This window comes from Anomalospiza imberbis, chromosome 6 (genome assembly GCF_031753505.1).
Source record: "Anomalospiza imberbis isolate Cuckoo-Finch-1a 21T00152 chromosome 6, ASM3175350v1, whole genome shotgun sequence".
Lineage (NCBI taxonomy): Eukaryota > Metazoa > Chordata > Aves > Passeriformes > Viduidae > Anomalospiza > Anomalospiza imberbis.
The window spans coordinates 21,365,069-21,389,455 of NC_089686.1; the positions used below are offsets into that span (position 1 = coordinate 21,365,069).

Here is a 24,387-nt window from a genome sequence, read left to right on the forward strand (position 1 = left end):
CAATGATGAAAAGCATCTCTCTGCAATCAAGTGAAGTTGCAGATAGCGAGGGAGCAACAAAAAAGGAGGGAAAATTATGTGCTAAGTTTGGCCAGTAGCCAATATAAAAATTCCTCTCCAAGTGGATGTCATTAAGCGGGAAACATGATTTTCAGTACAGGCTGGACACAGGCATGCTCCAAAGGGGAATGGCTGCCAATAGCCTGTCAAATTAGATGACTACCATCATAAAAAAGAGCAATAACCTGAAGGCTGCATATGTTTAGCTAGCTAGGAAGAGCACCTCTGAAGGCCAACCTATTGCACCCTGGATATTGTTTTTTTCTCTCCTAGGCTGCACCCCTTCACCAACTGCCCATATAAATTTTCACAAAGGATAACTGTTAGATATTCAGGCTAGTGCCTAAAACTTATTTAAAGGCATCTACACATAACCAAGCAAGTTCCTAAAAAAAAAAAAAAAAAAAAAAAAAAAAGTACAGTTTATCCATTGGTTTATTTTATTAGACCTGTGTTTTCCTAGCCCTCCCTGACAAGCAAGTAGAAACAAACACACTGGGTTAGCAGCACTTTACTTTGTGTCTGGGGCAGACTGTATATCAAGCAATTCAAGGCTTCAGTGATGAGTAACTAAAGCTCCTACAGTTATTTAAATAGCACTGTGTGGACTGTGGATACCTAGTACAAACATATTTGATGTTCCACTGGCATGACAACAATACCTGGCATGTATTCAGCTAATAAACACTACCACCATTCCCCACACACTGAAAGAGTTAATTTACCTATTCTGTAAAACAATGCATTGAACGTTGATGAAAAGTAACTGAAACTAAACAGTCAAGACTCAAATATGACTTGTGCAATGTTGACCAGAACAATGCAAGTCTAGATTTCACCTGAATTACGTTTAACAAAGAATATGTGTTCACCCAGTGTTGAGGAATCCATTCAGTGCAGGTAGCTCAGCTCACAGCTGCAGCAGCAGGTTGAGCTCTGGATGGGAGGAGCCCAAGGCAAGAGGCCATGAACTGCCAACACTTTGGATAACACAGAGCATGGTGACCTGTGGGCCAGCCAGACAACCAGACACTCAGGGAAACCACAGGAGCCAATGTTTCCAGATTTTGGGGCACTCTGACTGTGGGGGTACAAAAGCCCAGGGATTCTTCTGTTCAGGGTCCTTCCTCAGAAGCACTAAACTCAAGTTGTTATTTTAGCTATCGAACCAAGATTAAACTATTTTAAGGATCCGGAGATTTGAGATTCGGCTATAGAAAACCCAGAGCTGAGCTAGTAAAGAATCCTTGTTTGACCATGTGAGAATGGTCCATGTAGCTGCAAAGGGGTCTCTACCTAGCTTAGGTGCTGCAACGGTGACTGCCAGAGTGGCAGAGAAGGCAGAAGTATTTCAAGCTTCCCTACAAAATTTTTTTAACCTTAAAAATCAATTATGGTTTCTGAATAACTTCAAGTTTGGTGGAAAATTCCAGAAGAGAAAAGAGATTGATTTTGTTTTACAGAAATGCTCATTAGTCAAAATATGTAAGTGAATACAAGGAGATATTTTGTCTTTACTGCTAAAGTTAAATAATATTCTGAGAAATTAGATTCACATTTCTCACTCTGATTCTAAAAATCTAGCTGATTCTTTTTAATTTAAAGGTAAAAAACTAACTGTCTGGTATTTGACAGTAACATAGCTCACCTTTAAGTCACAGCAAAGTGTTTAAGGCATTTCACTGTGGATTCAGGTGCACAAACTAAACTTTCCTCTATTTTATGTTCTATTCAACCTCCAGTTGGCATAGTTACAGAGAAGAAAAAAGCTGCAGGACAAGGGAAGCCAAGTGATGCTCCTAACTTGTGCCACAGACACAGATATACCTCATGCTAGCCCAGAAAGTAATTTGTACCTTAGATGTATTTCTGTATATAAGGACATAGAGAAGATATGTTTGTACTTTAAAAATATTCATCCATATATAATAATGAGGAAATTCTCTTTTCTACACTGAGCCTAGTGCTGAGGTAAAACAAAATAGAAGAAACAAACACCTAGTTACACATAGAAAATCATTCATTGGATGGGTTGAAAGATGCATGCTGGAATGTAGGGAGACACAGAAAGAGATAGTGCTGTACTCTGCTGGAGATCATGGTCACTTTGGAGAATTGTACTTCAAGAAAATAGTGAACAATTGGAAAGAGTCCTGACTAAAGCAATGAAAATAATCAGGGGTCTAGAAAATAGAAGTTTGAAAGGAGACACTATAAAGTGTTTGAATAGAAAAAGGCTACTACAAAGCAGAAAGGAACAATCTCTTCTTTGTACCCATGCTGAAAAGGACAAGAAATAATTGGCAAAAAATTACAGCAAGAAAGTGTTAGAGAAAGGCTTTTTTAATTTAAGAACAGTGAAGCACTGGAAGAGGTTGTCTGAAGAGCAACAATTACTGGAGACCTTGAATTTCAAGACAAAAAAATTGCTGTCAAAACTCACAAAAGGTGTCATTGTTTTTGTCTTGGGACAGTGGAAGTGTAAAGGATTAGATAACCTCTAACAGTCCATTCTAGTTGTATTTGCTATGATTCTGCATTGAGGGGTGAGGGAGAGTAGAGGAACATGTGAAAAAGCAAATCACTACATATCTAAAGACTTTCTGATAGTGTTCAAGAACAGGAAGGAAGAATAAACCTTATAATAACACAATACTGACACCTCACAAATTTGAAGAGCCTTAATTTACAAATCACCTCCCTAGCGAATGAAGGTTTGAGACTTAAATAAAAAATAAAAAAAAAACTCTTAAAATAAAAAGAAATCATTATCACAGCAGCTTCTTTACCAGCAGGAGTTAACTTCAATTACATTCGGTCCTATAGTGAGCTTATACAGACACTCACCAGTTACAAGATATTTTGCTCCTCCCAAATGCATCCTGAAATCTCAGATTTGTCCAGCAAGCACAAGCTAAATCTGTCAAGCTTGGTTCAGTGATGATTAAGTGAGGAAATGATTACAGTCAAGTGTCTTAAGAATTTCATATGAAAGGCTGAGAGGAATTATTTTAGGATGGCCCCATTGATCATTTAAGACTTGAGCCTTATTACACTGAAAAGTCTATCAGACAATGACTTAGCAAGTAACACTCCATTTAGTGATTTCATTGTGTTTTAAATCCACCTAAGGTTGTGCAAGTACAAAAGACCTATCTCAAGAAATAAATTTGTTTAGTATGGCTGGGTGAATGCTTCCATCTGGATGACTTTTTAACAGAGAATTCCATTTCCCTTGCAGAGAACTAGCAATGAAATGCTTCACTTCAATCTGTAACAAACCAAAATGGCAAGTTTAGTTTTATCAAACTTTACAGGAAAGCTTTTGCATTAACTTAACCATAATATAAACCAGTATTTTTCTGGCATTGCATTTACTTTCAATAGTGGTCCCCATTTTTACCTCTGGTCTCCACTCCCTAAGAAAACACTTTGACATGACACAATGTCAGTGTCCCACCTGATATCAGCAGAGACACATGACTGGTTTTGCCACAAAGCAGCTTAACCAAATACTCTGGTCCTTCTGTGAGAATGGACACAAGGGTCCTAGAGGGCACATGAACTGTACTGGAAAATACAGTTTGTGTTAAACTGGCTCCAGATTATTTGGGGTCAGCTCATTCAATATGAAATAATTTGATTAATAAAATATCAGAATGTTACACATGAACCCAGTTTTGAAGATTTCATGGATTTAATTTTTAAAAAATTCATCTTACCAGCAGCAATTAAAATAAAATGTCAGCTGAAAGAAACTCCTTTGGAACAGAAACTCTTAATTTCACTCAGCTTTTCACTTCAGTGGTGAAACATGTTTTAATTAGAATGTGTAAAGTCTTTAATGTGTAAAGTCTTCTTTGAGAATACTGAATAGATATTCCTCACTCATAGATATGCAAATTTTCCCCACAACCTACCTTCCCTAGCCAATATGCCTTGAGCCTGCTTCACTAGAATATCCCTGGAAGGTCCAAGAAGGAAGTTCAGTCTCCATATGCCAGGAGTCTCACTGCTGAGGTTTCCAATGTAAGCAAAGCAACTGCTAAGCAAATTGTGCCAACCACAGCAGCATCTTCTATGTTTTTGTCACTTGCCCAGCAAAAAAAAAAAATTGAAAATATTTACCATTATATATGGGAGAGCACATGCCCAAAAGTGAACACAGCTCAAGTAACAATGAGATTACAGCCACAGAGGAAGCATTTAGTGGATTTATTATTGTACAGACTAAGCCTACAAACTTAAAGTGGCACCACTGCAGCAGGATGGTGTCACTGTTTGTAGCTGGACTCTTAAAGCTGAGGGTGCTGCATCCCAGCATGTGTCCCCCCCTCAGCCTTAGCACAAAGGTCTCAGGGGCACTGGCATCTCCTTCCACCTGCAGTGTCAGCCAAAGAAAGAGACATCCCTCCAGCTAGGCTCTCCTCCTGTGAGAGACCAAAGACACTCTGGGACTGCTGAAGAACTCCCATTACAGGACGACACTGTTTTCATACATCTAGCCCAGAATAATGGGATTCCAAACTTATTTTTTAATGCCCCTCTTTTTGCCCTGTGCAAAAACTTGTCAACCCCGACATCTCTCCAGGATCTCTCTGCTCATCTCTCTTCCAATTCTACAGCATGGAACAAAGTTCAAACCCTCCACAGGTAGGATTCCCCAAACATTTATCTGCACTGGGCCTTATGTTGTGTGAAAACAGGGATGTGATGAGCTACTTGCTTGAATATTTGCTGTAGAGGGCGGGGAATGTAGTTAATTCCCTACCTGAAAGACACATCAAGAGAAAAATACTGTCATCTTATAACCCCCAACCTGGTGTGACTAAAAGAACCATAAGCTCTTTTATATCTTTCTCTCATGTGTATCTAAAACTCTCTCATCTGTGACCTTCATCTCTAAGCTTGCAACACTAATAAAAGGAACAGGGGCAAAAAAATTAAAAAAAAATAAAAAAATCACTACCTATCTTCTACTTGGGATTGAGCCCCAGTTACCACAGTGCCAAAAGGTCTAGATCATCTGTTCATCCAGAAGCCACCCAGCTGTACCAGGCACAGCTTTAGTGCACAGCACAAGTGAGACCAGTAAAGGGAGGCTTGGAATGGGACAGTTCCCTCTCAGCTGCTCCTCAGGTTTTATCTGGCCTCCAGAGCAACTTACTAAGAAAACTCTCCCCTGGGCCCACCACCTTTACAGGTTTCTTGGGGATGAGCATTAATACATGCAAAGAGCCCCGTGGCACTACCAGGGTTCACCGAGGCTGCTGACAAAACTTCACCTTCATCCCTTGCTTAGATCTGGAAGCTGTGCTCATGGAGCGTAAGTCCAGCAGCTCCTTGGGGGGGGATAGGGAAGCATTCAGCACTTCCAGAGCTGCTGCCACAGTGAAAAAACTTTAAGGAAAACACATGAAAGCAGAAACAAAAGCAAACACAGGTGACATTTTCCAGTGGAAGCACTGAAATGAGAAGCAGAAATGGGAAGCAGAAATGGGAGACAGATGAGGACCTCAGCACCCAATTCAGCACCAGATTACACTTTCTTCCCAAAGTAGGTGGGCTGCTGCAATCAGGAAGAGAGAGAGCTCTTCAGAAAGGAGAGGTCAGGACTGGAGTCAGCACTAAACACCAGACAATAGAGACACCTGATTAACTGGTTCCCAGCACAAAAGGAGCTGGGGAAAAAAAAAAGATCATACCATTGTAAAAATACTTTCTATAAGAAATTCCTACAAAGCAGTTTAAGTTATTCAGTGAATATTAGTGTCTTGGCATTAATTTACTTAATATTGTATTATATTCCACTCCCCCATTAAGGGCCACTCTCCCTGATTTTGAGAAGGTGAAAGAGGGAACTGAATTCATACAAGTCAAGAGATAGCACAAAAGAATATTCCTTCTTCCTAGCAACTACCTTGTGCCTAAGCTGGAGAAAATATTTTGGCAACACAGATCAGTGCAAATAACCTACTAGTCTCTTTCAGTTTTAGAATTCTATAATGTAAATACTGAACAATAATAAACCTTTCCCTCAGTTTGTTTACTTTTGCTACAGTGACATTTTAATGCACCCAGGGATGGGGTTCCTATCTCCTCTGTGTGGAGCTCAAGGAAGACTGATCTCACATCTAAGAAAGCTTCTTTGATACAAGACTAATTTACATATATTTTCTGTTTAGCTCATACTGTCTTACTGCTTAAGAATTATCTATACCAGATCTTAAGCAGAGCAATTATATTGCTCAAACACTAACAGGCAGAAAACAAAATCTGCCTTAGCCACTCTTTGGCAAGAATTTGCCTAAACCTTTCTGTTTAAGTGGACTTCCCATGCACTTTAGAGGTTTAAGTCCCAAACTTTACAGAGCACTGAGGTACTACTGTGACAGCAGCAGTTTCAGAGCATGGTGAACTTCCATTTCTGGAGATGACTCCTTTGGAGGAGGGGGTTGAGAAGAGGGCTCTGCTCTTATTTTTACCCAGACCACGTTGACCAGAATATAGAAATGATTGGTCTGTCTACATGGTACTCAAAGAACCTACTGTTTCTCCTCACAGCAGTTTTATTCTCCACTGAGCAAGCGCTGTCAAAATAGCAAAATACATAGAAATCAGTCAGCCATTCTTTTTCTAATATATCAAGAAAACTTGTCTGTGTGTTTTACTGGCAGCTGAAGGGAAAAATAGGAAATAAGAGAAAATGGCTGGCATAGTCACAAAGCTTGGAAAAAAATACCTGGAAGCAAGGACACATATATATATTCCTCAGTGCAGGACAGGTTGAATGTTTGGATATGTAATTACCCTACATGCTATATTTTTTTGCCTAGGTATACTTACATATATTTACATATCTATATACTGTACAGAGATGCACAAGAAAGTGTATGTATTTATGTACTGATGTATAGATCTGCACTGGTAGCTACTAAAGGCATATATATGGGTTCATATGCATTTGTAAACAGTACCTGTATGTACTCTACTGTATGTGCAAACATGTCTACATGTGAACTCATCTCTTCACTTGTGATTTTTAGGCTATGCTGTTGTGATTTAACCTTAGCCAGCAATAAAGTACCACATAGGATGGGGAGGAGAATTGTAAACAAAATAAAAGGTAAAAACTTGTAGGCTGAGATAAGAAGAGTTTAATAATAATAATAATAATGGAGACAACAAAGGAGAGAGGAATAAAATCTCAAGACAGACAAGTGATGCACCACATTATTGCTCCCACCCACTAACTGATGCCCAGCCCATGTTTATCCAGGACAGGAAAAGTAGCATTAGAAGAATGCATATGATCTGCATGCAGATCCCCACATTCCATTCTTACGCAGCTGCATGACCAAGAAACTGCTTGGCATCCTGATAACTGCTATCCTCTTCCCTGAAAGTAGCTCACAAAGCAAGAGCATATCTTACTATTGAAACACTGTGCTGGTTAGGACTGAGATAGAGTTCATTTTCTTCACAGTGGCTGGTATGGGGCTGTGTTTTGGATTTGTGCTGAACACAGTTATGGTTATTTAGAGATGTTTTGGTTATTGTTGAGCAGGGCTTGCACAGAGCCTCTTCTGCTTTTTCTACTGCTACACTGGTGAGGAAGTTGGGAGGAGACTCAGCCAGGACAGATGACACCAGCTGATCGAAGGGATATTCCACACCATGTGACATCATGCTCAGTATATGAAACAGAGGGAAGCAGGAGGAGGGGAGGGATGTTTGGAGTGATGGTGTTTGTCTTCCCAAGTCACCATTTATGTGTGATGGGCCCCTGCTCTCCTGGAGACTGCTGAGCACCTGCCTGCCATGGGCAGCAAGGAATCGATTCCTTGTTTTGCTTTGCATGCATGCACAGTTTTTGCTTTTTCTATTAAATTGTTTTTATCTCAACCCACAAGTGTTCTCAGTTTTGCCCTTCTGATTCTCTCCCTGACCCTGCTGGTGGCTGTGTGGTGCTTGGCTGCTGGCTGGGGTTAAACCATGACAAACACCACACAAGGATCGAGTTACCATTAGAGAAATGACTGGTGGAGGTGAGATTACACCAGAATCCTTTCAACTGAAAATTCAGCCTTTCCACACCTTCCAGTATATCCAGAAGTAAGATATCAGTTCAGAAGATGCAACTAACTTTTCTGTACATGACATCAGACTGTGTGCTGAATGGGACTTTGAAGAACCTAATCATGCTCCTTCATACATTTCTTTTTCTTTCACACTGGCATGGTCAAACCTGAAAGAAGCACAGAAAAGGGAGGAGGCAAAGAAAATGACAACAGGGGCTTTTAAGTTAAGTATTTCTAATGTAAGCTGTACTGGATTTGGCACATTATTGCCTACAGTTCTGTCCCAATTCCAAATAACTCAGTGTCAGCTCTGATTATTGTACTATTTCAAAGACGCAATTAAGGGAAAAAAAACCAACACAACAACCACATTTAAAAAAAGCCCCATGTGCAGAATATTAAGAGGAAAATGCTGAAAAGTACATTGTTAGAGAATATATGTTCAGTCCATGATGCTTCCCAGCATCACTGTGTCCTGCCATTCCCAGGCAGTCATTATTCTTCTTGGCTCAGGTCCTTCACATATAAGGCACTCAAAAGGAGAGAATTAGTGGTGATGGTTGTGGCACACTGAAAGTGCTGCTGTTTTCTATGCTTTACTATACTCTTTTTTTCTCTTTCTTTCCCTATGGCAATACACTTTGAAAGGGTTACATTTTTCAGCTACCCCATACTTCCCCATTTTGCTTTGGGAGCAATACAAACAGTAAACAAAGCAGGAAAGTGATTTCTCTAACTCCTCAGTCATTCTGTCAATAAGGCCTGTATGGATTTATAATACAATGTCTTTGCCCTTCAAAGCACAAGTATTTCACACTGTTCTGGCATCCACAAGCCTGATACCTCTCACTGCAAACCTATCATTTGCATGCAGGACTATCAACAGGTATTACTACGGGTAAGAATTATTTTCCAAACGCTTCTAAAAGGAAAGATGGTTTGCAGACATCTGCCCCAGATTCTATTAGTACCTCACAAAGCCACAGAAGTTCAGAAGCCAGAGAAGAGAAAAATTTTCAACTGTTGTTACTGCACTGTGCTACAAATTTGTTTTGTCCTGCACAGGCTAACATGCCTCTTAAAGGCAGATCATCAGCCTCTTGCTATTTTCTTCCTTGCTTATGCAAAAGTATTAGACCCTGAAAGTCAAACCCTAAAATTAGTTTGAAGCAAGGATATAAACCCCCTCATCTTAATCACATCCTGCAAACTTGGTTTGCATGTTGCTGTAAGAGGTATAAGATGCATAGTCTCTTCCTTCTAATACCAAGTTAGAAGTATATGTTAGAAGTCATGCCAGACTGAACATACAATCTATGCAACTAAAGGAACATTAATATTACATTATTACTACTATCACTGCAATTGCTATTGATTATTACATGTTGAAGACACTGGTATAGACAGGGAAGTAAGGAGGAAGCAAGCGGCAGGTAGCAAACTGCAAGTGACAGCTTCTACTGACATGGAGAAACATAAGGATCATCCTGTACCATCCATTACCAAAAATTTAGGACTCCAGGCTTATTTCAATGGATCTCTAGCATTAAAAAAAAAAAATTAGGGCAAAGTAGACGAAACACACATATACAGGTATATTTTTCTTTGAGGTTTCTTCTAGTTATTAATAAAGCTTTCCAGGTGCCCGAGAGAGACAGACTGAAGCATCACTCTCCCCAGTGTGCTACAGCCCAGAAATGTTCAGTCCTTCCTCAACTGAACTACAACCACAGAGCAACTTCCAGGTACTACAAAATAGTCGTGAGGCCTAAGGGGGATTTTGGAAAAGAACAATAAGATAGCTAAAACTCAGATTACTTATCACTTTGACATGCATATAATAATATATACTCAGACGTATTATTTCAGTTCAGGCCATTGCTAGATTATAAATTTAGGATCAAAGACTCTAAGTAACTCTCACACAATGGGAACCATATCAAAGCCTTCCAAATAGTGACAATGAAAAGAGCATGCATGCCTTGGTGCATAACCAATTGAACATGAAATGCCTTTGTAAAGCAATTCTGAAGAAGACTAATTTTGATTCTTCAGTGTCAAAGTAGGAAACTATGAAGAAAGTACAGACAAAAGACAGTGATTAAGTATATAGTACTAGTGAAACCTTTTCACAATACTGTGGCCTGTTATCTTGCCTATGCTTTAAAAAATATGTTAAAAATATCAAAGAACACAAAAAACCCTTAATCTTATACTATACTGGGTGAGCTATCCAATGGATTCAATCTATTTTACCCAAAGGTAGGTTATAAGCTGATCTAAATCTACATGCTACAGGGATCTCTATCTGACAGAAGAGATCTGCTTTAGTTTAGGAGATAAAAGCATAATGATACAGCCAAATCACAGCCATTCAGGTTGGAAGTAAAGTGCAATGTGTCCTAGTGATCCAATGAAAAAAGCAAGTCTTTAAATCACTATAGGATGTACTATAGTAGTTAAAAAAAAATTGTACCTTGATACAAAAGTATATCATAACACCAAGATGGCAATTGTTTGTTTAAAAGGTTCAGCTTATATAATTTATTAAGTATGCAATTTTTCTCTGTCAGATATAAATACATGAAGAACCTTTATCACAAGAAGATGACAAAGTATTTTGCAATCCATGAGAATAAAAGAGGATGTTGATCAGCTCCCAGGAATAAATATGCTTTATTTTTAATTTCACAGACTTGGGTCACTTGCTCCAATTTCTTAAAAGAGCTGAATGAGGAGATTTATTATCCACTGGGATTTATTTTTAATCATGGAATAACAGAAAGATAACAGAAGAATAAAAGAATTATAATGTTGTGTGAATGTTTTAAAAAGCCAAACAGGACAAGATATATAACCATAGAAGGATTTAGCCTGGAGGAAACATCAACCCTGGAGGAAATAGCTCAACAGCTTCTATCTGAAGTGCTTAATAAAAAACATAAAAGGAGAGGAATACAATAGTTACTGTCATTAGACCTTCCTGTGTACAAGGAGCTTCTGTCAAATAAACCTGATATAATTCGAATTACAATGGTGAAAGAAGAGATGAAGCATTTTTTAAGGTATTTAGCTGAACACCAGAAGACAGCTCTGGTCAAATAAACAGCATACAAGAACAAAACAGGATATAATGATAGATAGAGAGATAGATTAGATAGACAGATTGGATAGATAGATAGATCATCATTCCTAGGCTGACAAGTCTCACAAAGTATTTGTCAATGGGGTAGCACTAGTGATAAGGAGCATTTCTAATGCACCATAAGAATCTATGTTTGATGCAATAGTATTAAATATTTTGTCAACTACCTAGAAGTAAATACAAAAAGCACTGAAGCTGATACTTGAAGGTAACACCAAGTTTGGCAGACCACTGAACAACCTTTCTGACATGTCAGTCATACAGAGTTATTCATAGAGCATGGAAATCCAGGCCCTTTCATTGCAAGCAGCTTTTAAAATATTTGAATACTCAAATATAGAGCTTTATAGACATGGAAGACAGGCCATGAACTACAGAACCAGGAAGGGGAAGCTGCAAGGAAACTGAACTTTTGGAAACAATTGAGAAAACATCAGAGGAGAAAATGTGAGCTTCCAGTAAAACACTATGGGCAAAAGGGCAGTCCAGTCTCAGGACAAATGAATAGAATAAGCAATATGCAGCATTAATACCATATGCACTGTAACCCTAGGTATAATTCAAATGTCTACATTTTGTTAAAGAACTCTAAATAATTGCAAAGAATATATCGAGCAGCTTCAACGTGATTTGAAAGCTAGAATAAATGCCTTAGAGTAAAATGCAAGGAGCTACATTGGTTTAGTTTTTCAAAAGATGAATGAAGAAAAGACTTGATTACAGCAAATAAAGGAAAGACAACAGATTTCTGAAGTATCTTTGTTTTAGTAGAAAACTGCATTAAAAGAATCCACATTTAGGGGCCATTTTCAGACAAATTCTGAACAGATTAAGGACCCAATTGCTTATGTAGTAGGAGGTGGTTAACCAACACAACAACTTAAAGAGGTCCCAATTATGAGATTTAATGTGGGGGACACAGAAGAAAGTGAGGTTTTCTGTTTGTTGTTTATGACCACTCTGAATCCACATATGAGTGGGGATGAATAATCACCTGAAGTCTGAGCAAGCTGGGTATGGAGGGGGTTTTGGGCCTTAAAATTCTCTGACATTTTGAAATTTTTACATGCCACAAATCACTTAAATAGGAAGAGAAAATATGAGTGTGGACTCGGTTTAAATAGCAGGCATTTTTATTCTGCTGAATTAAGCAACACATCAGGTGTTATGTCTCCTGGTTTTTATTCCTGATCCTGCCACTTATCCATTGAATAACTTTGGCCAGGTTTTCATATGATTTCTTAGTTGAGAAAGTCTTTACATACTTAAATAGTGCTAATACATGTAATTCTCCAAATAATAATTCTTTTCAATTTAGTCACTTTTTATTTTCATGTATGTTTCCTGTTAAGTCTCCAGTATCCAAAATGCAAAGAAACCAAGGTGCAGAGAGAAGCCTTACTTGTCTTTAAGACATCTTCAGCAGCAGTAAACAGAACACAGAAAATGACAGTCACAGTCCCATGGCGAAAAACTCTTTGTAGAAATGTTTCCAAGTTAATACAGTGAAGGGAACAATGGCATTCCTGGCAGGAGAAGATGGACAAGGTGACCTGACAGATGTTTACTATTTCTACTATCTATTATTCTCTGGAGTTTTTCCCAGTAGGGTAAACACTTATCATCCCTTTTTTACACACCACCAATCCACCTTTCTGAGGAAGCAGAAAATGCTCCTTGGGTTTTAAGTCTTCTGTAAAAGACAACTTCAGATGAATACAGTGCTCAGAAAATGGGTCCAGTTGGGCAGTAATAAACATTCTTAACAGTTACTTCCACGGTTACAGCCACAGGGAAAAAATACAAATGATCACTGTCTGACCATTAGTCATGGATGGAAAAATCCCCAAATCCAAGTTAAAGCTTGAGAGCTGTCTGCAGCTACCACAGCCCGTAGTAATCTGGGGAAATTTTCCTATTGGAAATCTCCCTCCAAACCTTTACAGAATTCCCAATTCCATGCATAGAAAGATCATCTTTAATGAACAACAAATCCTTTTACAATGCAGCTCAACAAGCAGAGCTGTAAAACTACTTCTAATATCCTCATTCCCAATCAAATGTTTTGCAGGCCTAAATAATTATAAATGGTGAAAGAAGTCATGCTGTTTTGCACTGCCCTGCTAATATCTGGGATTCATCTAGCCCTCATTGTTTTTCTTTTCATTTAAAGCAACTTTCTCAAATGTAGGCTGCCTACACATATGAACACTTGTTTTCATTCAAAGGGGCATCATTACACCTCCTGCCAACATGGGGCACACCAACCTTTTCTCAACCCTTGTGTGTCTGTTCCTCCAGCTCTTCCAACACATCTCATTTCCACATCTACACATTGCTGCACAAACCAGTATGCCAAATTTCACACCAAATTGATTCTCTGCTGCCTTCCCCCTCAGCTGTGTACAGGCTTTCAGGAACATAACCTTGCTATGCAATACTTGCAATGAAGGGATTATGTGTACTACGGCCTCTGATGGGTTGTGGCACACTGTAGTTAATAGAAGGCAAAGCAAATGGAATCTCAACTTTGAAATACTGCAGGGAGCCTAGAAATGGTGCAGCTGTACCAGGAAGTATTTAAACATAAACTTCTCCATATTACATTGGATCAACATAAACTTCTCCATATTACATTGGATCAGTATCCTGTATCTGGAAACCACCTCCTCAAATACCCAAGCAAGTCTAGCAGAGCATCTATGTGGCAATACCCACCCATAAAACCATTTCAGACTCCCCTTATCTGGGGCTTGTGAGAGCCTGCATGCAGAAACTTATGTCTTTGTATTTCATATGCCATCAATAATTTTTCTTCTGTGATTTTTCCAGTAACATCCCATGGCAAGGACTTCCATTACTTTAATTGCCATCATATTTCTTTTTGATTGTTCTGAAGCTTTCCCTACCTTTGTATTTTGAACTTACACTTAATCCCTGTATTCAAAAAGAAACAGAAAATAAACTATAATTCCCCACTCTCATATCCTTTTTCCATCAGTTCAGTTACAAAGAGCCCCAGGCTGTACTGACAGATCTTGTATAGAAGTCTCTCTAATGACCTTTAATGATCTTTGTTGCCCTTCTCCCATTTCTGAGATTAAAACAACAGGATGACAGTGTCCAGTGTGGTTGTATGTAATGACATGTATTTAATTACATTTTCTGGTTTTTTCTTATTCCCTTCCTAGAAATGCATAATATTAGATGTGCTTACTTGCCCAATATTGACCACTGAGCAAATATTTTTAAATAACTATTTAATAAAACATCAGAAACAACTCAAAGTCCATCATTGCATATGCATAATAGGGATTCTTTTCTCTTCCCCCCAGTATAAACACCTAAATTTGTGTTTACACACATATAATTTAATCTGCTATTTATTTGTCCAGACATCCAGAACTACTAGGTCATCCTCTGCAGTCCTACAGACAATCCTCACCTGAAAATTTTCTTATTCTCAGTGTAATGTAAGCTGTCTCCATCCACATTCCTTTCCACTCATAATTCCACTAATGAATCTTCAGACCTCAGCACGAATCCCAGATGACTTTCCACTAGGGCCTTCCCATGAGAACTATTTAGTGCATTCTGTTTATTCCATTCTGGTTTTTACCTTCCAACCAGTTCTTCCTCTGTTCCCAGACCTCCTTTCTCTGCCATTGCTTTTTCAGTTCCTGAAGAGCCTTTTGGTGGGACACATCACTGAAAGACTTGAAAGCTACACTACATTAGCCAAAACTCTCCTGACCATACACTTACTGTGGCCTCAATAAAACCAAGGAAGCTCCTGGCTGCAACAGCTCAAATACAGTGTCAGTACTATTCTTAAGTGCTTGGCACCACCATCAAAGCTTGTCTACACTCCAAAGAAGTGGAGTCTGTGGAATGGTTTTAGGGGAGTGTTGCCACACAGCTGATCTGTTAGACAGGTGTTTGAGGAGGCAGTTTTCAGATCTAGGCCTTTGACATGGTTCTTCACAACATCCTTCTCTCTAAATTAGAGAAATATGGATTTGACAGATGGACTGTTCAGTGGATAAGGAATTGGTTGTATGGTTGCATCCAAAGGGCTGTGGTCCATGCCCCAGTGCCCAAACGGAGATCAGTGAATAGTGGGACTGTGACTGTTCAGTACCTTCATCAATGACATAGACAGTGTCATCAAGTGCACCTCCAGCAAGTTTAGAGATGACACCAAGCTGAGTGGTGCAGCTGACACACCTTGAAGAATGGGATGCCATCCAGAAGGACCTGCACAGGCTCAAGAAGTGAGCTCATGGGAACTCCATGATGTTTAACAAGGTCAGCTGAAAGCCCTGCAGCGGGTGCAGAGGAGGGCCACAAAGATGAGCAGAGGGCAAAAGCACCTTACCTATGAGGATGGCCTGAGAGAGTTTAAATTGTTCAGCCTGAAGAAGAAAAGCCTCTGCAGAACCTTCATTGCAGCCTTTCAGTACTTAAGGAGAGCTTTTAAAAGACAAATGTTTTTGCAGGGCCTGTTGCAATAGGACAAAGGCTTATGGTTCTACACTAGAAGAGAGTAAATTTAGATTAGATATAAGAAAGAAATATTTGATTATGAGGGTGGTGAGACACTGGCACAGGCCTTCAAGAGAGGTGGTATGATCCCTGCAAATATTCAAAGTCAGGCTGCATGGGGCTCTGAACAGCCTGATCTAGTACAAGATGTTTCTGCTCATTGCAGGGGGGTTAGATTATATGACCTTTAAAGGTCTCTTCCAATTCAAATCATTCAATAATTCTTACCAAAAGGTGTCCTCATACATACCAAGTTTTTCCCTTAAACTCCAGTTGCAAAACCAAAGAGGAGACCAACATTTAATTTCCTTCCTCTGCTGGATGCAAAGGCAAATCCAGCCTCCAGGAAAAATGTGGAAACAGCTGGAATCAAGTTTTTAAAAACCATCTGTGGTTTTCACACAGACACAAAACTCATAAGAAGGGATAGAGTGCTTTAGAAAACACACTTGATGTCAAAGCTGTCCTTTGAATTATTAATGCATAACTTTAAGTGAAGCTCACAATAAGATGAAAGTTATTAACCTAATAAGTTACATGCATAATTAATTTCTCCTATGATGTATGATTTGTGAAGTTCTAACAAAATGTGTCACAGAGGTTGTAAACATGAAAACTAGCCTGAAGCATGAAGAGTTAAGCATATGCTAATTAGAGAACATATGAGAAATACACAGTAAGAAAAAAACTGAGAAGAGAGAGGAAGTGACAGCACTGCATATCTATGTGGGGTACTAGTGTCAGTTATGAATAACAGGAACTAGGCTCAGACAAGGAGGGAGAAGCAAGCACACCAAACCAAAGGAGAATGGAGGCATTCAGTATTCTCATTATCTTAGATGAGGCTACTTTATGACAAATCAGCCCTGAAATATAAGACAGGGAAATGGAGGAAAGTGCTCAGCTGACAGCTTATCTTGTTAGCTGAACACTGAAGCTGCACAGGAAGAACCCATTCTTAAATATGAACTCTACTTTCTTAGAGCTTTGCTTTTAGTACTGAAATTGACTGTTTAGCCACTATGTGGACAGAATAAATAAAGTGGGCATCCCCAGTAACATTTTCTACTTGAGAGAGATAACAAACACAACAGCCTTGTCCTTTAAAAGTGGCAAGTCATCACAAGGATCCTGGTATATCAAAGTCTTGAGAAAGCTTTTTCCTTTTCTATATGTGGTTTTCTTTACAGTTCTTTACATCTTTGAGAAGGGTGATATGGCAGTCCCCCTCCTTTGGGAGGCTACAACCAACATTCCATTTAGTCAGTCACCATAAGGGATTATATAGGGCAGCTGCAGAAATACACACATGGTTATATCAGTGGCACTAGGAGAACAGATTTCACTTTAGCATCTCACTGGTCTTCTCAAGAAAAACTGCTGTTTTGAAGATAGCCATAAAACAAGCAATAGAGTGTGAACTGATCTTAGTTAATTTTCTGTTTGTTGGGAAGTTGTCCTAGCATCACTGAACTTGAAACACAGGCTAGAAACCCATGTTAGAGGTGTGAGAGAGCTGGCCCCTACATAAACAGAATAACCCACTTGGATATTGAGCTCATATTGCCTAAAACCTCCAAGTACCAAAGCTCTCAGGCTCTGCTGAACTTCTGTCTGCAGTTAACAATATGAGGGGAACACTTTGCTGCCCATGCAGTAATCTTGCCAGAGACTGGAAAAATTTTTGTCCTCAGAGCCTGTTTCAGATTGTTGCAGTGGTTTGGCTAATCCCCTCCTAGTATTCCATTGCAATGTTTTAGTCACCTCAAATGTCTTGCATTCCACAGCCAGATCTTTTCTCTGATGGAAGTTCAGAAAGCATTAGCATACTTATCTTCACATCTGTTCAGGGCTTGAAACCCACTGGAACACTTCACAAACAAAAACAAACTGGAAAAGGAACATTGGAAGGCAGCTGAGAAGCAGGATCAGAATGGTATGGACTTGACCAGCCTTCTGAAAAACCACTGGCTTCATTCCCTATTGCTTCTGCTGCCTCATGTTGGTAAGTGCATACAAAACCAGATTGTCCACCTACCTCCTGCCCCAATCAGGGGAGCATCTTGCCTCTGGCTGGCATCTCACTGCATTCAGCTGTAGTAAAAAAGGGAAATCTCAAGGACAACCAATCCAGCCAGGATGTTCTGCCAAGGTCCTGTTCCTAGCTGAGGAAATAGTCCTCCCAATTTTTCTCAGCCAAAAAGAGAGAGAGAACGTACACACACCCCCATCCCCATTATCCTAAAGCCCGCAGGTGCCAGCAATCCAAATAAACGTAGAGCAATTAACAGAATTAACACAGCTTTAAATAGCCTGGCACACCAGATGCAGACTCCTAGCAGGGTTCTATAAAATGTAAAGTTATTACAGATAAAACCATTAATCATCTGTTCAGAGACTTGTTCTAGATGCAAAACCCATTTCACTTAAAATGGCTAATAATCAGAAAGAAAGGCACAGATTTAACAGGAATGATTATGCCATTCTCAAGCCCCATTTCCAAATGCCATTTTTCATCTCTGTCACAGTTCCCAAACCTCTGTGTTCCCTCTGCTTGCTAATGCTGATACAGTAAGAATGCTTTGCAGGCATCACTCACAATTATTTCTCAGGGTGCTAGAAATGAGACGCCACCTCTCAGCCTCTTCCATTTTGGACAGAGGAGGTTAGTGACTTGCACACTACACATTGCTGCTTTCCTGGATGTAGTTGTCACTGTTCAATTGTGTGTCATCAGCCCCATGCAGCTCACAGATAACTGATACTCACCCTGATGAATGAAGTGTTCAACTGCTAAGATTTTTGCTCAGAAAATACAAGCATTTGAATATTCCCCACACTGTGGCAATGTGAAGTCACCAGTGGCCACCGTATGCAATATAACAACCCTCCTGATAGTCCCTTAAGACCTATTCAAAAAACTTCCATTTACTACATCTTTGTCTAGATAGCTACAGGAAGCAGAGGTCAGGGGCTGACCCTAATTCACCCTTGAGCTCTGATGTTACCATTTCTATCACTTCCACTTATGGAACCATAGCTTAAAGAGCATTAAACCCTCTAAGTAGCAATTCGGAGCTAAAATTGCATCCTTCCACATATCTATATTAATCCCATTGATTTGCTTAGTAATCTAGATACATACACTGTTAATTCCAACTAAATGAATTCTGCCTGTGCAGTTTGAAAAAAGGAGGGAGATAAAACAATCCTAAAACACAAATATTCAGTGCAACAGAGGTAGACCAAAGCCAGAGAGTACCAATGACAAAGAATTAAACCAGAGAGCATATCAGAGACTATACTAAACCTGCTTGTATTATACCAAGCCTGCTGCCTTTTCCATGCAGCTCAAATAACAAATGCTGCCCATTAGCTGCCTGCCCACTCCTGTGCTCCTCACACTTGACAGCTGGCTCACTGCTACAGAAGAGTGGCAGACCTGGGCGGAGTTGTTCAGCCCACTCACTCAACATTCAAACCTCATCAGCTTTTCCTGCCTCCCTTGCTGGCACAGCTGAGCAACCTGGATTTTTGTGGTGAGTAACAGCAGCTCAGTCTTTCCCCACTGCCCACAATAAAAATGCACATTTCATAGCAAAACTCCAACTTTCAGGGTCAGTCTGCTGCTCCCAAAGAGGGAACACTTGTCAGGTAGCTCAAAATGCCTGTTTTATACACATGTATAAAACAGAACAGTCTTGCAACCTCTCTCATGTAATTTTTATTTATATTAGCATATGGCTGTCCTGACTCTCCAAAACTACTCCCATTTGTATATCTGTCTGACGGGATAAGGATGGACCCTTAGCAATCTCGTTAGTGCAACATAACAAGAAACAAATAAAAACTTATCTCCTATTTCTTTTCAGTATTCATCCAAACTAAGAGTTTACTGATATCAGTGAACAAAGCCAAGTAAAGCAAAAGAGGCTCATTTACTTTCAGTCCAAGATGAGCACATCAGACTTTGGACAGCTGAAGTTAAGATCACAGCATCCATTAGGATGGGTCCACATTTGGCTAACAGCATATGAGAAAGATAGCCAGAAATCCTTAACAGAGTAATCACAGGAGTATCACCACTGCTCTGCTGATGACTTCAGACTCAGCTACATTTGTCTATCAGTATATCCTGTCTTAGTTTGCTCTGTCTTCAATGGGTAGAGATTAGATCACATATTTTTGTAAGGATTTTTGTTTTAATATTGAAATGTTGCCTACTAACTTTATTATATGCACCAAACATAGGGTATATGGCTCCAATCCCCATTATATTTTCTGAATTTGTTGATATAAACATAGTTCTACACCTGTAAACACTCTCATTTTCTGAACCACAGCACATGGCACATCCCTTGCAGCCACAGAAGCTAAGCAGGAGTTAGGTCCATTATGCAGGAAAAAAAGCCTGATCCTGATGATTCTACTGCAAAGCAAGCACAGATGGCCACAACACCAGGACTGAGAGTCACATGCGGGCAGCTCAGTGGGGATTCAGTGGAGTGCTCCCTTACTGTTGTGACATATCAGCCCACTGGCTACAATGCCCAGTGGTGACACCAACCTCTGCTGCTGTTTCTTTCCTAGGCACCTGTTCCAGTGGCAGTTGAAGACAGTTGAACTCCATTAGTCCCCACTCTGCTTTAGTTCCATAGATTCTCTTTAGCTTGTAAGTATGGTGGCAGTACATAGCTCAAACAGCTCTGCAAAAAGAAACCTCTCACACCTCATGCATGGAAAGATCCAGTTTCTATGTTTGTTCATCAATCTTTGCTTTAGAAGGTATGCTCAATCTACATACATATTCTATTATTCAGACTTAGGCTATTAATTACTTTTGTAAAATTTCTAATAGTGCAGTAAGTTTAGGAGTTCAATGCTACTGAACTGTTGATATGCAAATTATCCTTTAAATTAATCCTCAAAAAAATATGCATGCCCAGGCTGACCTAGAATCCTACAAGATTCTGTTTGCCAACTGATAGGAGTTCCAGAGAACAAAATACTACATTGTAATAAATGTGACCCTTACAAGAACCTATTTCTTTTAGTTTGCGAATAGAACTATAAAACAAACAAAGTTTTTTACTTCTAGATTCATTATGGCTGTCGGATTCTACAGCCTTTGCTATATGAATTGTATTAAAGAAAGAATTTGAAAAGCCTAGAGTTTTTTTCAGTACACAGTTGATAAAATAACATCTCCTCCATCTTCTGTCCCAAAGCTAAAAACTCAAAACTCACTTCCTGTCTTTGGACTTCCCATGTTTTACTAACTGAAAAATAATTCTAGCACTTCATTTTCATGCTCCATTCACTAGAGATTAATTTCATGAAGCAATCTGAAATTGTTTTCCTGCTTAACTGGAATACTTTTCATGGATCTATGAGATAATGAGTAAACTTTCTACAGTCATGAGTATATTACTCTTCCACTTTTCTGTGTATACAGAAACATTTGATGAAAGACATTGATCAATAACTGAGGTTAGCTTATGTTATTTTGCAACAAACACTCATTTAATATCATTATGCCAGCAAAGCTGTTGTGATGGATCCGTATAAGCCAAGATAACCAAGTTCTTTCAGTGTCATGCATTAAGCAAGTAATAATGCTACCAGAAACCTCACTTTGGTAGAGTAGGCAAGGGCTAAGCTACATAAGGAACAGAGGCTTTGAATAACTCCTTAGCTAAAGCAAACTGCAGCTAATACAGAAATATCAAATGCAAACCAGCCCAGGACCTAAGCTTATAAGCCTTACCCAATGAGAAAACACTACCGTATTTCCCTCCCCATCTATTGGTCTACTCAGAATTCTCTCAGCATCTTGCCTCCTATTGTATTGCTCTCAATTTCCAAATGCCTCCGTTCCCACCTCAAAATTAAACCCTTTCAGAAATAAGTGGAGATTTTTTCTTATTAGCTTAAGAATTTCATCAGCAGCTACTCAAAATGCTGGCCTGCATCTCCACTGTTTTATGTTGCTACAACAGTGGGTACTCGAAAACCTGATGAAGACTTTGTGTTGGATGCTCTGCAGATGCACAGAGAAAATGACTGACATTCTTGACTCCCAAGACACACACTGTACAGCTGCAACAGGAGATTGATCCCCCAGAGCAGCAGCAATGCAATTGGAAGTTTGAGAGTGAGAGGCAACCAAAAACTTTAAAGACCTCTAGATCTGGAATCTTAGGAATCAGGGTCATAATCATCATCTGGTCTATTTTGAAGGCTCTGGCAGAGAGTATTAATGAGAGACCAAGAGTGGAATAATACTCAGCCTTTGGCTGTGCTTTGCTTCTACATAGTGCCACTAACCTCTCCCTTTCTTTTTCAAATGTTAAATTCATTAAATAATACAGATAGGAAGGAGACAGGCCCAAACACAATAGGACAGCTGGAGCAGCAGTATTGGATTAACATATGTGGGCAATTAGTGCCATTCATGTCGTAAGTTACTCCACTGTACCTCAGTGCAATCCCTACACTGTTGATTCCTGATTCTTCTCTTATGCATTCCTGGCACTCTGTTAAGTCACTACTGTGGAAGGGGATCCTGGGCATGCAAAAGCTTTTGGGCTTAGGGAGGGGTTTGTACAACTACAACTTTCTTTGTCTGCCTGTTTTCCTGTTTTTCTCTGCCTCCAGTTTTAGGCTGCCTTCCATCTGCACCTTCAGCCTCCTCCCAAGTGTGACACTGCAGTCAGGAAAACTCATCCCCAAGCAGAAACCACATCATCACTACACATCAAATAGTCCTGAAAAAGACCAGGCTTGCAGATAGCATCCAAAATTTACATACAGCAACTGGGCACACTCATGAACCGTTTTGAAATCTGGCTCCTAGAAGTTAAATTGCAGACAGAAATTATCTAAGCTTTCACAGCATTCTCCCATCACAGACAGATGGTGCCTGACCCCTGTAATAATTTCTGCCATATTCCACCCATATGCAAGCCTCACTGCTTCCATCAAGCTGTTAGTACCAATCAACATTTTTCAGAATTGAGATTTTAATTAAGCATTGATAGAAAAATGTGAAGATTTCATAAATTCTCTCATGAATATCCATTCTATAGGGACCACCTTAGGCTCTTCTAAAGCATCTCCATCTGTACCATTTAAGTCCTGCTCCAAGTAAATCAAATCTGAGTGTCTGGCTTCCTAACCCCAGGAAATATTCTGATTCTCTCCCTTCCCTAGCAACTGGATATTGAAATACCACTTTCCCCTCTTTGCCCACACAGCTAAATTCCTACCCTGCCACTTTCCATCTCCATCCTTGATTACTAAAAACTCCTCCCTGAAGCCCTTGATTACACACAAAACACAGCTGTTTCTTGTTACCTCTCTTGTCCTAACCCTTTCTGGCCATGCAAGTTCCATTCAACCCATTATTGGATACTTTTTCTTTTCCACCTTCAGTCAGTGCTTCTCCCTTTTTAAAAATCACTATCTGTTAAAGCACTGTCACGCCTTCCCTAACCCCCATTAAAATTATTTCTGCTCAATTGTCTCAAGATGTGTTCCTGTATCTTCTCCTATCCCATCTCTATATCTGGTTTCATCCATGATAGGGAATGGATGAACCAGCTTCCCCCAAGATTTTCTCTAGAATTATTAATCTTAAGAATGAAGGTCCAAAAAGCCTTAGATTCTATGCATCTAGATTCAATGCAAAAAAACTTAAGATTCAATGTAATTTCCATATTTCATGTCTGTGTACTACTCTATTTGCATATCCTGTATGACTATTTTCCAGTCTTGTTGCCTCATTAGAGTGTCAGGTATACTGCAACACTGCCATGTGTCCATGGCTATGGAGAAGTGCAAAACAAACATGGTTCACCACACATAGGGAACTCTTTAATTCCGATGAAAATAGAGGAAAAATCCCAACCTGAACTACACATTAAATACTTATATTTATGACTTAGGTATATTACTGCTAGCAACTCAGTAGAACCTGTTCAGTCAAAACTTGTAGCCCCAAAGGAAAGAAGAAATATAAGAATTTAGTCTACGGTAAAAGGAGGTACCATTAGGTCAGAAATCATCTGACATAAAGAAAACATTAGCTAGATAATTAGATATTTAGATTATTTTAGGAAATATTATATAGATACTACAGCAGAGGAGTCCTGAGACCCTTAGTTCCTCATCGGGAACACATTCTTAGACACTCCAATTCCTTCTAGCCAAGGCTTACATTCTGCTCACATGAAGTATCTACCCTCCCAGAGCTGCTCCTCCTCCTGGCACCAGCCCTGGCTGAGTGGAGAAGTCCCTTCCTGCTGCAAAGGGGCGGAGATGGTCACTAGGCACTCTGCCCCCTGCCACTTCAGCACCTGCATGTCATCTCAGAGGATGTGGGAAGGCAATGAGCCACTCAAGGAGCCCTCTTAGCCCCAAGATGAGCAAATTTGTTGGTGTACTCACAGACTGATGCAGTCTAGAGGACATACAAGAGCTTACAGAGGAAAGGCTGAAACTTTGACCTCAAAGTCTCCATAAATCCCTTTACCTTCCTAGGAACATGACAATTCC

General features: G+C 39.6%; 1 protein-coding gene across 11 annotated transcripts in view; it reads right to left on the bottom strand.

Annotated features, from left to right (window-relative positions):
* Window positions 1-24,387, bottom strand: part of NRXN3 (neurexin 3) — a 968,667-nt gene that overhangs the window by 673,546 nt on the left and 270,734 nt on the right. The window lies entirely within an intron of this gene.